The 14,217-nt window shown below is 39.6% G+C and overlaps 1 protein-coding gene across 5 annotated transcripts in view; it reads right to left on the reverse strand.

The window, feature by feature from the left end:
* The window catches only part of LOC136876198 (galactosylgalactosylxylosylprotein 3-beta-glucuronosyltransferase P), a 160,220-nt gene that overhangs the window by 41,979 nt on the left and 104,024 nt on the right, over window positions 1–14,217 (reverse strand). The gene's annotated exons all lie outside the window — the stretch shown is intronic.

Raw genomic sequence — 14,217 nt, forward strand, 5'->3', positions numbered from 1 at the left:
AGAGATTTTGGGAGGAGAAGAAGAAAGGAAAACCATCATCAAGCTAACAAATTCCAACGCGTTCTGTAAATGGGCATAATGAAGAAAAAAGAAATAATAATAATAATAATAATAATAATAATAATAATAATAATAATAATAATACCCGTGTGGGGATCTACCGGTTACCTCCATCAGGCGCGTCCCATTGGAATTGGGGAAGCTCGCTGGCTCTGCCGCCAGCAGAGTCAGAGGGTAGTAGGGAAATAAAATACCACCGTGAAAAAAAAACTGGTCCCTTGCCCAGGTTACGGCGAAGACTGGTAAATGACCAGAAGCCAGAAAACATCTTGAGGCAACCTCTAGGGCTAACAACCCTAGTTGTAAAAGGATGGGTACCCGTCCAAAGCAAAGTCAAGTCAAAAAGCATGATGGCACAACATTTCAAGAAACATACCCCAGGGGGTAAATCTTTGGATAAATCCCTCGTCGTGAACGCCACGACGCACGAGTCTCGTTCGGATTCTGGGGGAGACTCGACACCATGCAAGAGATGAGTCGGAACGTCTCGGTGTACCCCGAAGAGTCAAAAACTCAGGCCAAAATCTAAAACCTTTCTAGCAACTTTCAACATAAATTCACTTACACAAACTGGCAAGCTGAAAACCCTCACCAAAGCTCTTCACGAAAATCAGATATCCATAATGGCCCTACAGGAAACAAGGTACCCAGATGAAGAGATTTTTGAATCCAAAGGCTACCGATTTTTCAAGAGCAAAGCGCAAAGAGGAATCCTCAATGGAGCTGTGATGCTTGGAACCGCGTTTGCTGTTAGAACCAAGATCCTTAAATTGGTTGCAAATTTCGAACCTGTGAATGACAGATTGTCTATACTCACAATTAAATGCGCGAACAAAACCTACGCCCTAGTTAACGCACATGCTCCTACAAAGGATAAGAACAAGTCTGATCCAGACGAAGTTGATAATTTCTGGGACCTACTGGATGAAAAATTAAACAAAATCCCCAAACACCATGTCAAGCTTCTTTTGAGTGACTTCAATGCCCAACTAGGTCGTGAATAGAAGTACAAGAAAGTTATAGGAAATTACCCTGCTCACAAAAGAACCAATCCCAACGGCAAAAGACTGGTGTCCATTTGCGAAAATCACAACCTGCAGGTCATGTCAACCCACTTTCGCCATCTACCCAGAAAGCAAATGACTTGGCGTTCTCCCGTCCAAGCTCTCGGAGAGTTCCAAATTGATCATGTTGCAATCTCCAGGAGAAACAGCCCTGAGATTATGAATGTCAAGGTAAAGAAAGGCATCAATGTGGCCTCAGATCATTATATGTCTCTTATCAAATTCAAACCAATTCCCGCAAACACAAGGAAGACAACCAAACAGATCACATGCTTTGACAATGATAAACTTTGGCAAAGGGTCGAGGAGTTCCAGGAGAAGGCTAGACCAAATGACTGTGACTTTAACAACGCCAAAAGTCTCCTTGTTGAGGCCGCCAAAGACGTTGCAGAAATCAAGAGAAGCAAAAAGCATGCCTGGTGGAATAGTACCTGCGAATCAGTGCTCAAAGAAAGACTCAATGTGTGGAAACAGTACTACTCTACGAAATCAGAAAATGATTGGCAAACCTACAAAACCCAACGTGCCCAAGCAGCTAGGGTGTTCAGAACTGAGAAACGTAAATACGAAAAATCTCTCATTGAAAAGATAGAACAAAACTTTAGGAAGAATGAAAGCAGAGAGTACTACAGAGCCTTCAAACGCAAACTCACTGGCTATAAACCACCATCTCTATGCTTTGAGCGAAAGGACGGCACACTGGCGACGTCAAATGAAGAAAATTGCAGCATTCTGGCAGATTACTTCAAGAATTTACTTAATTGCTCTAAACCGCAAAGCCCCATCAAGACCAAGGAACCCTTACTCAGGTACCCAGATTCCAGACCACCCGACAGAGATGAAATCAAGCGCTACATTGCCCGTCTCAAAAATAACAAAGCACTGGGGGAAGACTCAGTAGTAGCAGAACTATGGAAATATGCCCCAGAGGAATCACTTGATATCTTGCAAAAGCAAATAGAAGAAATTTGGAACAAGGAGACCCTACCCGAAGATTGGAAAATAGCTTTGATCCATCCATTACACAAAAAAGGCAACATGAAGAACTTCAACAACTACAGAGGAATATCTTTGCTACCCGTGACTTACAAAATTCTATCACTTGCCATCCTGGAGCGTTTGGAAGCACAAGTCGAACATCAAATTGGTGAATACCAAGGAGGGTTCAGAAAAGGTCGCTCAACAGCTGAACAGATCCAAAATCTCAAAACGATCATCAGATATTGTACAGTAAGGTCCAAGAAGTACTGTATGTGTCTGTCTTTGTGGACTTTAAGAAAACGTACGACTCCATTGACCGGGAAGTCCTGCTAAACATCTTAAATGAATTTGGAATTGATTTGAAACTGCTGGCATTAATTAGAGCCACCCTGACCGATACAAAATCCAAGGTGAAGTTCCACGGATGTCTCTCGCATTCCTTTGACATCAAAACAGGAGTCCGACAAGGTGATGGGCTATCCCCGATACTCTTCAACTGTGTTCTTGAAAAGATCATCAGAACCTGGCGGATGAGATTACAGGAAACCAACTACAGTCCACTGAGAATAGGAACCAAATCCAAGGGGATCGCAACAGACTGCTTAGCATTTGCCGATGATATTGCTGTTCTCTCAAACGACATAGAACCCGCTAAAGCTCAAGTTGAAATTTTAAAGGAAATTGCCGAACAAACTGGTTTGCAGATATCGTTTGAGAAAACAGAAGTAATGACTAACATCAAAGAGGCTCCACCAAAACTCCATACAAAATACGGGGACATCACCCGAGTAGACAAATTCAAATACCTGGGTGAGATCATCATGAAAAATGGACTGGACAAAGAAGCATTTCAGGAGCGAGTACGCAAACTGGAAATAGCCTACCAAACATCCCGCACAATCTACAACAAAAAATGCCTTTCCCAAAACACCACGATACGTCACTATGAAACAGTTCTGAAGCCAGTAGTTCTATATGCAGCCGAAACCCTGTCTCTAAATGCCAACAAAGGACTCCTTGAAGAACTGGAGAAAAAAGAACGCAAAATTGTGAGAGGAATCTTGGGATCAAAGTACAGAAATGGAATCCACCAAAAGAGATCCAACAAGGAAGTCTACAGCAAAATAGAGAAAATTACCGACACAATCAGAAAAAGACGGGCACGATTTTACGGTCATCTGAAAAGAATGGACGGAAGAAAGTTAACTAAAGAAATCTTTCACTTTTTTGATTCAAACCCCAAAACCACAATTCCCTGGTTTGGAAATACCAAGGAAGACCTGCAAATGCTACATATCTCAGCTGAAGATGCCCTTAACAGAGATCTATTCCGCAAGAAAATATTGACGAACGGGCTAAACCGAGACGAGCAACCGAAGAGAAGAGGAGCGTAAGCAGGCCCACTCACAAAGAATGAGGGAAATTTGGGCTCTAAAGAAGGCCAAGTTCAGTGTCAAATGCAACAAGACTTAACGTGGTCCTTGATGGCCCCAGCGAATTATATAATAATAATAATAATAATAATAATAATAATAATAATAATAATAATAATAATAATAATAATAATAATGAAATTAACATCTACAGCCTGTTTCCAGTCATTCACCTGGGTCAGAAAAGAATGATCGAAGCCCCCATCTAGCATCGAGGATAAGAATTGTACCGGCTGTCGAAGCCTGTCCCACTCTTCTAGGGCGATGATTAATGACTGACGAATGAAATGAAATGATATATGAGAGCGTGTTACAGGAATGAAAAATGACAGAGAAAATCGGAGTACCATGAGTAAACCTGTCCCGCCTCCACTTTGTCCAGCACAAATCTCACATGGAGTGACTGGGGTTAGAACCACATTACCCAGCAGTGAGAGGCCGACGCGCTGCTGCCTGAGACATGGAGGCTGATATTATTATTATTATTATTATTATTATTATTGACTACTCGCCAATAATATCTGCCCAGAAAATACTTCTCATTGTTTATAGCTATGGATCTCAACAGTTGTATAATGTCCTAAATATGATGACATTTTAAAATTGGCTTTACATCACACCGACACAGATAGGTCTTATGCTGACGATTGAACAGAAAAGGGATAGAAGTGGGAAGGAAGCGGCCATGGTCTTAATAAAGGTACAGCCCCAACATTTTCCTGGTGTGAAAATGGGAAACCATGGAAAACCATCTTCAGGGCTGCCAACAGTGGAATTTGAACCCACTATCTCCCAAATGCAAGCTCACAGCTGCGTCCCCCTAACGCATGACCAACTTACTCTAAGCTCTAATGCCAGGCTGAGTAGCTCGGATGATAGAGCGCTGGTCTTCTGATCCCAACTTGGCAGGTTCGATGGCGGTTCAGTTCGGTGGTATTTGAAGGTGCTCAAATATGTCAGTCTCGTGTTTAGATTTAATTGCATTAAAAAATTCCTGGGGTAGAAATTTCTGGCACTTCGGCATCTCAAAAAACCTTGAATATTAGTTAGTGGAACATCAAAGAATTATTATTATTATTATTATTATTATTATTATTATTATTATTATTATTATTATTATTATGTGCGTATGGACCCAATGGATCACGCAAAGCTGTAACGATTCTGTTTTCTGAGTTGTCAAACAGCTCTCATCCTTTCCTTCTTCTGTCCACTTTGCTCCAGTCTTCTTTTTCACTTTGTTTTCTGGTTGCACTTGTCATCCATTAATTTTTTTTTCCTATAGAGGTTTCTGTCCACGGTGACAGTTGAGTTCATCTGGGCTTTTTTCAGATCCTTTTTCACTTCCAATACCCATGGAATATTTTTTTAGATGTTCTATGTAGGTGAGAATCTTGTGTGTCAGTCTACTTGCCGGCAATCTGCGGACGTGCCCATAAAATTTCAGACATCTTTTGCGGATGTCTGCTGCAATGTTGGAAAGCTCTTCTGTCATATTGCGTGCCCTTAGTCTATAACCATCTTCTGTTTTTCGAGGGCCGAGAATTTTCCTCAGGATTCTACTTTCTTCTTTTAAAATGTTCTCTAGGTCACCTTTCCCATTAAGTGTAAGGTCTCGCTGGCATATAAGATTCCGGGCTTGATTACTGTATTATAGTGTCTGATCTTTGCATGGCGGGACAAGCACTTTGTATTGTATATGTTGTGAACCCTACCGTAACTTTCCGAAATTTTTGTAGGCAAATTTTCTGGGCAGCCTTCTCGCCTCCCGTTGGTTCAAGTATTTTCTCCCAAGTACTTGAAGTGTGGTACTCGGTTGATTTGCCCATATGTCGTGTTCACATTTTGGATGTCAAGTTTTGAGCAGAAGAACTTGGTCTTTTCAAAGGAAATTTGTAGGCCAACCTTTCCAGCATATTTGCTAAGGGATTCAATTTGTTTAATGGCTGTGACTACATCATCTGTCAGTATGGCCAGGTCATCTCAAAAGTGAGGCAGGATATCTCAATACCATCTTTGGGTCGTCCTAGTCATATGGGGCACCAGTATCCCATGTCTTTCAATGTCTTCTCCCATTCGCGGATGACTTTGCCTAGGACGAGGTTGAAAAGAAGCGGAGATAGGCTGTCACCTTGTCTGATGCCAGTTTTAATCTGGAATGGTCCAGAGATCTCCCCCATGAGCTTAACTTTGGTGATAGTGTCAGTGAGTGTTGCCTTGATGAGGTTGAGGTCTTGGAATCAAGTCCCAGTTCCTCAAGAATAACAAAGAGAGACTGTAGATCAACCAAGTCATACACTCTCCTGAAGTCAACAAAAATGCAGATGACCGGTTTGTTCCTCAATTATAATTATTATTATTATCATCCACGCTTGGATATCTGGGTTGAAAGGGCCCATGGTGAAGTAAATTACTACCTAACGCAGCTTCTAACAGGGCATGGATATTTCCGGAAATTCCTGCATAAAGTGGGCAGAGCGAATGACGCAGCATGCATATACTGTGATGACATTGACGACGTATTTCACACCTTTTTTGTACGCGGCCATTGGACGATTCAGAGAAGATGTGTGGAAACTGAACTAGGAGAATTGACAGCAGATAATATTATTTCGGTGATGCTGTGAAACCAGGAATCCTGGGATCGCGTGGCAGTGTACGTGGAGAATGTCCTTCGTCAGAAGAAGAAGGATTTGGAAGCATACGAACGTTCGTAAAGGAGAAATGAAGAAAGAAGACGTCTGAAAGACAAAGCACGATATCACCCTGAAGTAATGTGAGAGCGGTCCCGGGGTGATGATACACATCGTGGGAAAAGGGTGTGTGGTTTTTAGTGGGTAAGAATCCCATACACTTGTGGAGTGCGGACCCTTCACAAGTGTCTTTTGAAGATTTTCCACAATCCCTCGTAAAAAAAAAAAATTATTATTATTATTATTATTATTATTATTATTATTATTATTATTATTATTATTATTATTATTATTATTATTATTATTATTATTATTATTATTATTATTATTATTAACACTTCAAAAACAAAAGTCTTGTACATTACTACCCCCAAAATGCAAAGAGAAAACATTAAAATATCAGGCCATTCAGTTCAGTGCATTCATGATGGTGAACAAAAATTGTGACTATGTAATAGAGGAAGTTGATAACATGAACTATTTAGGTATAATAATAGATAGATATTTTTCATGGAAGCAACATATTAATAAGTTGTGTGAAAGACTGAGGCTAAGTTTGTTCAAAATGCAAATGGTTAAGTATGTAATACCTCATGATAGCTTAAAAATGGTTTATCATTCACTTGTTGAGTCACTTATATCATATGGTGTAAGTGTATGGGGATCAGCTTCTGTTACAGATATAAACATGGTACAAATGTTACAAAATCGTATTGTCAAAGCATTCTTTTGGTATGAAAACAGAGGAATATTTAGCTTAAGTGAGGATATGTTAACAGGGATGTGCCAGAAGGAAAGGTTCTTGAGAGTTAAACAACTTTATATGTACAACATAATTAAAGAAAATTACTGGAAGCCACAATATAGAATTGTAAATGAACATACACATGGAACAAGACAGGTATATAAGTTATTTTCAGGTCATGAGGTACTACAACAAATATGGATCCAGAACACTGCAAGTTGTAGTTCCTAAATTTTTGAACAAGTTGCCCTCAGAATTGACACACTTGAAAACCGAATATCAACTAAAAAAACATGTGAAACTATGGATCATAGATAATAAAATTACAGATTAAATATTTGTTCATGAATGAAAAATGTACCAAAGACTTATCTGTTTTGAGTGATACTTTCAGGTATTAAGAAAAACTCACACCACAGGACAAAATTACAATGCTAATGTAAATATACATACCTTATTAATGTTGTAAACAGTAAGGAATGCAACAATGTATACAAATGTGAAACAACTACACCGGCATATAAGCACAACAAGTGCTTTGCAGGTGTAAATAATTGCAAAGATAATGTATAATATCCTACTGCATATTTGCAAATGTATTTTAGATAAGTTATAAATAAAATAAAAATTATTATTATTATTATTATTATTATTATTATTATTATTATTATTATTATTATTAGTAGTAACATTATTATTAAGGAAGCTCTAATTATATAGGTCAATTACAGTCATCATTTTACCTATTGGCACTTACTGTCCAGTAATAAGCCTTCTATTACAAATACCTGGTGGCACTTCCATAGTAGCTCTTTATCCTCTGAGCAATGTTCATGCATGGATGCAACTACGGGTTTTGAAATTTGTCTCATTAATAACAATTTCACTGAATACTTATAGCTTTTTTTTCTGTGTCCACCATCCTTTGATTGACCTGAAAATATTATGAACATAGCATAGACGACTAGCATTGTCTATTGTCAGAAATTCATCATAGACTGTCACAATAACAGCACAGAAATGTTGCACCCATTTTTCATGAACTCAATTTCCCTTCATTTTTGTCAGCCTGGATCACTGAGTAATGCCACTGACGTCTTATAAATCACACACAACTGCACAACTCTTGATTCACATGTATATGGTGGTACGGATCTTCAACGTCACATACTGTACGTAAACAAGTACAAAATAACACTCGAGTGCAACATGAGAAGATACAAATGTGGATACTTCTGTAAGGATTATGTGTACTTTTCACACAGAGTACCCTGGACCGGTTTTCAAGTTCAACAACCCCTATATTCTGCTACTGTACCTCCACTACACGAGGACAGAATGACATAACCAGTGTATACTGTTACGGCCATTCAAAACACATTAGGTCCTGAAATATTTGGCTCAGTTATGGGAAAACTAATAGGACAAGGTAAAAAATACATAGCATACCATATATTGTGAGATGCAGTTTTCTTTAATCATATTGGTTTCAGTATTTAGCTGAATATCAAACCAAAAACTTGCTGTAATCAGGTTTAAGAACCCTCTTCTGATATCAGTTATTTATTTATTTTTATTTACATAGTATATACCCACATTGGAGCACTTAAATCAATCCAGTCTTCACAATATTAGTTGTAATGTTTTCTCAACTTCCTCTTCTCTTCCCAGAACTTCTTCATTTTTTTTGACCTGGCCACCCTCTCTTCATCTGTAATGGTGTACTGTTTTCGTTTGACTGTTTCTGTTTTTAGTCTTATATCTCTACTTCTCAGAAACCTCTTCTCTTTTCTCTCTGCAATTTGTTTCATTGTTATATTCAGCTTTTCTAAATCATTCTGGACCTCAACAAACCAGTTGTTCTTGGTTTTAATTTTCCAAAAGAAATTGAATAATTGTTTTAGTAGTCTGATCTCTGGTAGTCTTACTATGTGGCTGAAAAAGGCAATTCTCCTTTTTTGCATTGTATCCACAATTGATTCATTTTCCTGATAGACTATTTCATTAGGCAGCAGTCTCCACTGTCCATTTACTTGATGTTTTTTATTGATGATTGTCCTGATGATCCTTCTGTCTACTTTTTGGATTTTATCCATTGTTGCTTTGGTATTCAACTTAAACCGAGTTTCACTTGCATAACTTGCTTCAGGTTTAACTACTGATCCATAATGTTTGAATTTGGCATTTATCAAGAGAGATTTCTTATATGTTGTGCTTGTCTCTCTGATTTCAGTTATAGTTGAATTTTCTTCAGATAACTGTTTGATGATCAGAGCATCGATTATTTTGTTTGGCACAACAGTAACTGCCCTGCATTTTCTGTTTCCAGAGAAAAATAGTTTATATTTAATTGGTATTCCTGTGGGTTTGTTCTCAAAGATGTGAGGTTCTTGTAAGAATACTGTACATACTATATATGACTTGATTTGACATTTGTTTGTTCCTTTCCAAGACTGATTTTATTCCACTGAGACCCATTTCTCCTTTGTGTTAGTCCTGTTTTCTTAATCTTTTACCTCCTGTATTATCTTTATCCTAGGGGCTGCCTGGCCGAGGCGGTAAAGGCGTGCTCGGTTCGCCCGGAAGGACGTGGGTTCAAATCCCCATCAGGAAGTCATAAAATTTAAGAAACGAGATTTCCACTTCCGGAGGTGCATATGGCCCTGAGGTTCACTCAGCCTACACCAAAAATAGTACCAGGTTCATTCCTGGAGGCAAAGGCAGCCGGGCGTAGAGCTAACCACTCTACCCCATCCCGTGCCGAGGTTAAAAATGGTGGAAGCCTTTACCTTCCACTCCTCCAAGGGCCTTCATGGCCTGTACGGAGGTGACTTTGTCTTTTTATTATCTTTATCTTTATCTTATCTTATATTGACCCTATTGGTTTCCTTGTCTCCTTCTGTGTTCTTTCTGTGTTCGTAGTGTTTTGCCAATTGTATTCATTTTTATCCTTTTACTGTGTTTATCTGACTTTCTTCTTACCCTACACTTCCTGCATCAAGTCTGAAGATCTGACAGGATGGCCCTTAATAAGTGATGAAGCTAGGTAGCAGAACCAAGGTCTTCAGGGCCTGAGAAGAAAGGAATGTACAAGTAGTAGAACTTGGGTTGATGACCAGAACATCTATCTATTTTAAGACAACATTGTATGAAGATATAGATCCTTGTCCTTGTCTTCTTGTGTTTTCATGTTTGTCCTTATTTCTGCTTTCTATTGCTCCCTCGTGCCATATTGACCTGTTATTGCATGTTCATATTCCTGTCCCTCTTGTTCTAACTTGTTTGTTTCTTCTTCTTCTTCTTCTTCTTTTTTTTTTTTTTTGTACAAGTTGCTTTATGTCACACCGACACACATACTGTAGGTCTTATGGTGACAATTGTCAAGGAAAGGGCTAGGAGTGGGAAGGAAGTAGCTGTGGCCTTAATTAAGGTGACAACCCCAGCATTTGCTTGGTGTGAAATGGGAAACCATGGAAAACCATCTCTCAAATACTGGATACTGGTAGCACGTATGCGATTGCAGCTATCGAGCTTGGTGTTCCTTCCTATTACTTCAAAGGAAGTAATTATACCAATTTAGAAGAAAGGAAACAAGATAGATTGCATCAGAACAGGTACAGTATTGTGGAACTGTAAAAAAATGAGAAGGACGTAATTTACTCTCAGGGTGGCCGTGATGGTGATTATTGTTTTAAGTAGAAGTACAATTACTCTCAGGGAGCTTCAAACTCAACATCAATTAACATAACTTACTACTATATATTAAAAACCTGCCTGGTGGCCATGATCATTAAGGAGTGAAGTCTATAGGGTTTGACACCATGGTTAGCTAGTTTGAGTCTCATTGGTCGAAAAACTTTCACCATCAGAATGTTGACCTTTCCTACCCTGCTGGCCAACATTTGCGAAAAACAGGTGCCTCTATCAGTGACAAATTACTTCGTCCCCATAAGCTCCCTTCAACTCTCTGTAGGTTGTCACAGCAGTTTTTCTTCAAGAGAACTCAAAACTTGATTGCATAATACTGCTCACAGAAATCAAGTGGTGGTGGTGATTATTGTTTTAAGAGGAAGTACATCTGGGCAACCATCTTCTACATAACACTACTCAGAGAAAAAATGGAAGGGATTAGCCATGGTGGATGCTTAGAGGTGACTAACATGCACATCTGCTTTAATGGCTTCTGCAGCTTGACTGAGAGAGCTATTATCATGAAAATTCATGGGGAGGAAGAATTAAGTACCGTATTTATTTCCTGTGTACACTGCTAGATCATGTGCACAGTCACTTCTACGAAAGAAATACAGAGAGTGCCTGCACTATAAACATAAAAGATTAAGGACAATCTTCACAAAACTTTGTCTTCAAAAAGATAGACTTTCTCCTCATCAATCCCAGTTCTTCCACATCTATTTATTCTCAGCCGAGCTTGTTTCTCTCAGTTCTGCTACATCCAAATATATATAAAATCTAACAGGATGTCAAGAAATTTAGAAACTACCATATTTTGAGAGGCTTCGCTGGAGTAGGGTGATTCCATTTCCTTGGTTGTTGGACTTTAAGTATCGTAATGCATAATACCAATCTCAGTTATATTTTTCTTAAATAAGTACTAATAGGCCTATATAAACCAAAAATATCGCTAGCCAATTAAATTGCTAGAATAAGAACAAAAACCTGCAGAATTATGAATTAGATTAAAATCCTTTTGCATAATACTATGCTGGAGCAACTTAAAATGCAGCAGTCATGGAAATAGCAAAAATGATTGCTAGTGCAAACACATTGTAACAGTGGCAGGAGAGTGTTTATGAATGAAGAGATAAAGGCTCATTCAATAATGAAGATATTCATGAATGAATTGGTTTGGAGGTTCCTAAAGTGTGAATCAGTTTCAGTAGTAGGGTCATATTATGAGGTGAAAGGAGGAGGACATGTTACCTGTGAGATCAATGAACATGAGGATAAAGGGTAAGAGGAGTAGAGGGAGGTCTACAGTAAGATATCATGATTATACACTCATGTCCAAAAGTTAAGCATAAGTTACGAGTAAGCAGGGTAACAGGAAATAGACCGCAACCTTACGCGTTTGCTCTGTATAGGAAAGGAGTGTTCCGTTCTTTGACTAGCGGCGTAACCACAAGGTAAACACAGCCAGTTCCCTCAGTCGTGTTTGCCCTGTTATAGTGTGCAGAGTGTAGCCTTGTGGTGAACGTGACAACATAATTGCACAACGACGCCATTTGGACTCCGTTTTGCAGGGTAGAATACTCGGCCACCTGGGAGCAGGCCAGACACAGACCGAAGTCGCCGTATCCTTGAATGTGCCACAAAGTATCATTTCCAGGCTTTGGAGGCGATTTCGAGACACAGGAGATGTTAGTCGTAGGCCAGTACCAGGTCAACCAAGGGTAACCACCCCACAGCAGGACCGATATCTGGCCTTAACTGCCCGATGAAATCGGAGTGCTCCTACAAGTCAATTATCGGCGGAGCTTGCAGCCGTCTCAGGAGTTGCCGTTTCCCGGCAAACTGTGTACTGGAGACTCAGAACAGCAGGGCTGTTTGCCTGACGTCCAGTGGTGTGTGTCCCGCTCACTCCAGCACAGAGACTGTGGAGCCGTCAACATCGAAACTGCACCATGAATGAATAGATGCATGTGCTCTTCACAGATGAATCCCGCTTCAGTTTGCAGACTGATTCTTGTTGGAGAGAACCAGGTAGCTGATACAACCACAGGAACATCGTGGAACGAGACCAGTATGGTGCTGGTGGCGTCATGGTGTGGGGCGGCATCATGTTGAATGGCTGTACGGATCTACACATCTTTGTGGGTGGTCCAAGAAACATTGTTAACGCTCGGAGATACAGGGATGAGGTACTGAGACCACATGTTCGACTCTTCAGAGGTGCGATTGATCCAGACTTCCTCTTAATGGACGATAATGTCCGATCGCACCGCACTGCTCTGATGGATGAATTTCTGGCTGGGGAAGACATTCATCGCATGGACTGGCCAGCGGGGTCTACAGATCTGAATTATATAGAACATGCCTGGAATGCATTGGGGAGGTGAATAGCATCCCATCAGCCCCCACCAAGGACCCTCCAAGACCTTCACATTGCCCTTTCGGAGGAATGGAATCGAATGCCACTAGTGTTCTTGGACCATCTGATAGAGAACATTCACGTTGCTGCAAAGCATTTGTGGCCATTAGGGGTAACTATACACACTATTAACAGCATATTTTGTTGTGGAAGACATTGCCAAGTTTTGTTAGTTGTTGTTAAAGGTGTACCTTAGCTATCAGAATCTTTCTGACACTGGTTTTTTGGACAAGTTGTGTGACATATGGTGTGTGAGTCAGTTTCCGTTTGGTCAGCAATTCGTCTGAAATTCCTATCAGACAGTATGGCCTCATTTAGTGATTATGCTTAACTTTTTGACACTAGTGTAATATGTACCAGTATTTCTTGATTTCAGCTTCTGAATCCCTAGATCATGGGCTCAAACCTGGGAAAGGAGTCAAACTTTTTAAAGGCAGGAAAAAGTCTATTTGAAACTTGATGTTAGTATGTAAAACACCTCTGGTGTCACATTTGGTGCTTACCTGACAAAATTGATTAAAACTTAGCCATAGGTCACCCAGTAGTGTTCTGTTTTCTCTGCCATCTGGTAGAGCAAAATGGAATGTCAATATTAACACACAGACAGGCATTAAAAAGAAATGCCTGCACATGGTACCTGAAGCCATACATTATGATGAATTGAAAAATGAAAATCCATAACCTGGTTTCAGTCATTTGACCGGGTCAGGAATGGAATGAATAAAGCCCGTATCTAGTGGCGAGGATACGAATTGTGCCGGCTGCCAAAGCCTGTCGCACTCCTCAATGATTAATGACTGACAGATGAAATGAAATGATATTGGAGAGTGTTGCTTGAAAGAAAGATGACAGGAAAAACCAGAGTACCCGGATAAAAACCTGTCCCACCTCCGCTTTGTCCAGCACAAATCTCACATTGAGTGGCCAGGATTTGAACCACGGAACCCAGCAGTGAGAGGCTGGCGTGCTAACACCTGAGTCACGGAGGCTACCCCATATATTATGATGTTGATTATTATTATTATTATTATTATTATTATTATTATTATTATTATTATTATTATTATTATTATTATTATTATTATTATTATTAAAAAGTATAAAAAGCAAAGATGCCAGAGTAGTGGCCTAG

This window comes from Anabrus simplex, chromosome 6 (assembly GCF_040414725.1).
Source record: "Anabrus simplex isolate iqAnaSimp1 chromosome 6, ASM4041472v1, whole genome shotgun sequence".
NCBI classification, from domain to species: domain Eukaryota; kingdom Metazoa; phylum Arthropoda; class Insecta; order Orthoptera; family Tettigoniidae; genus Anabrus; species Anabrus simplex.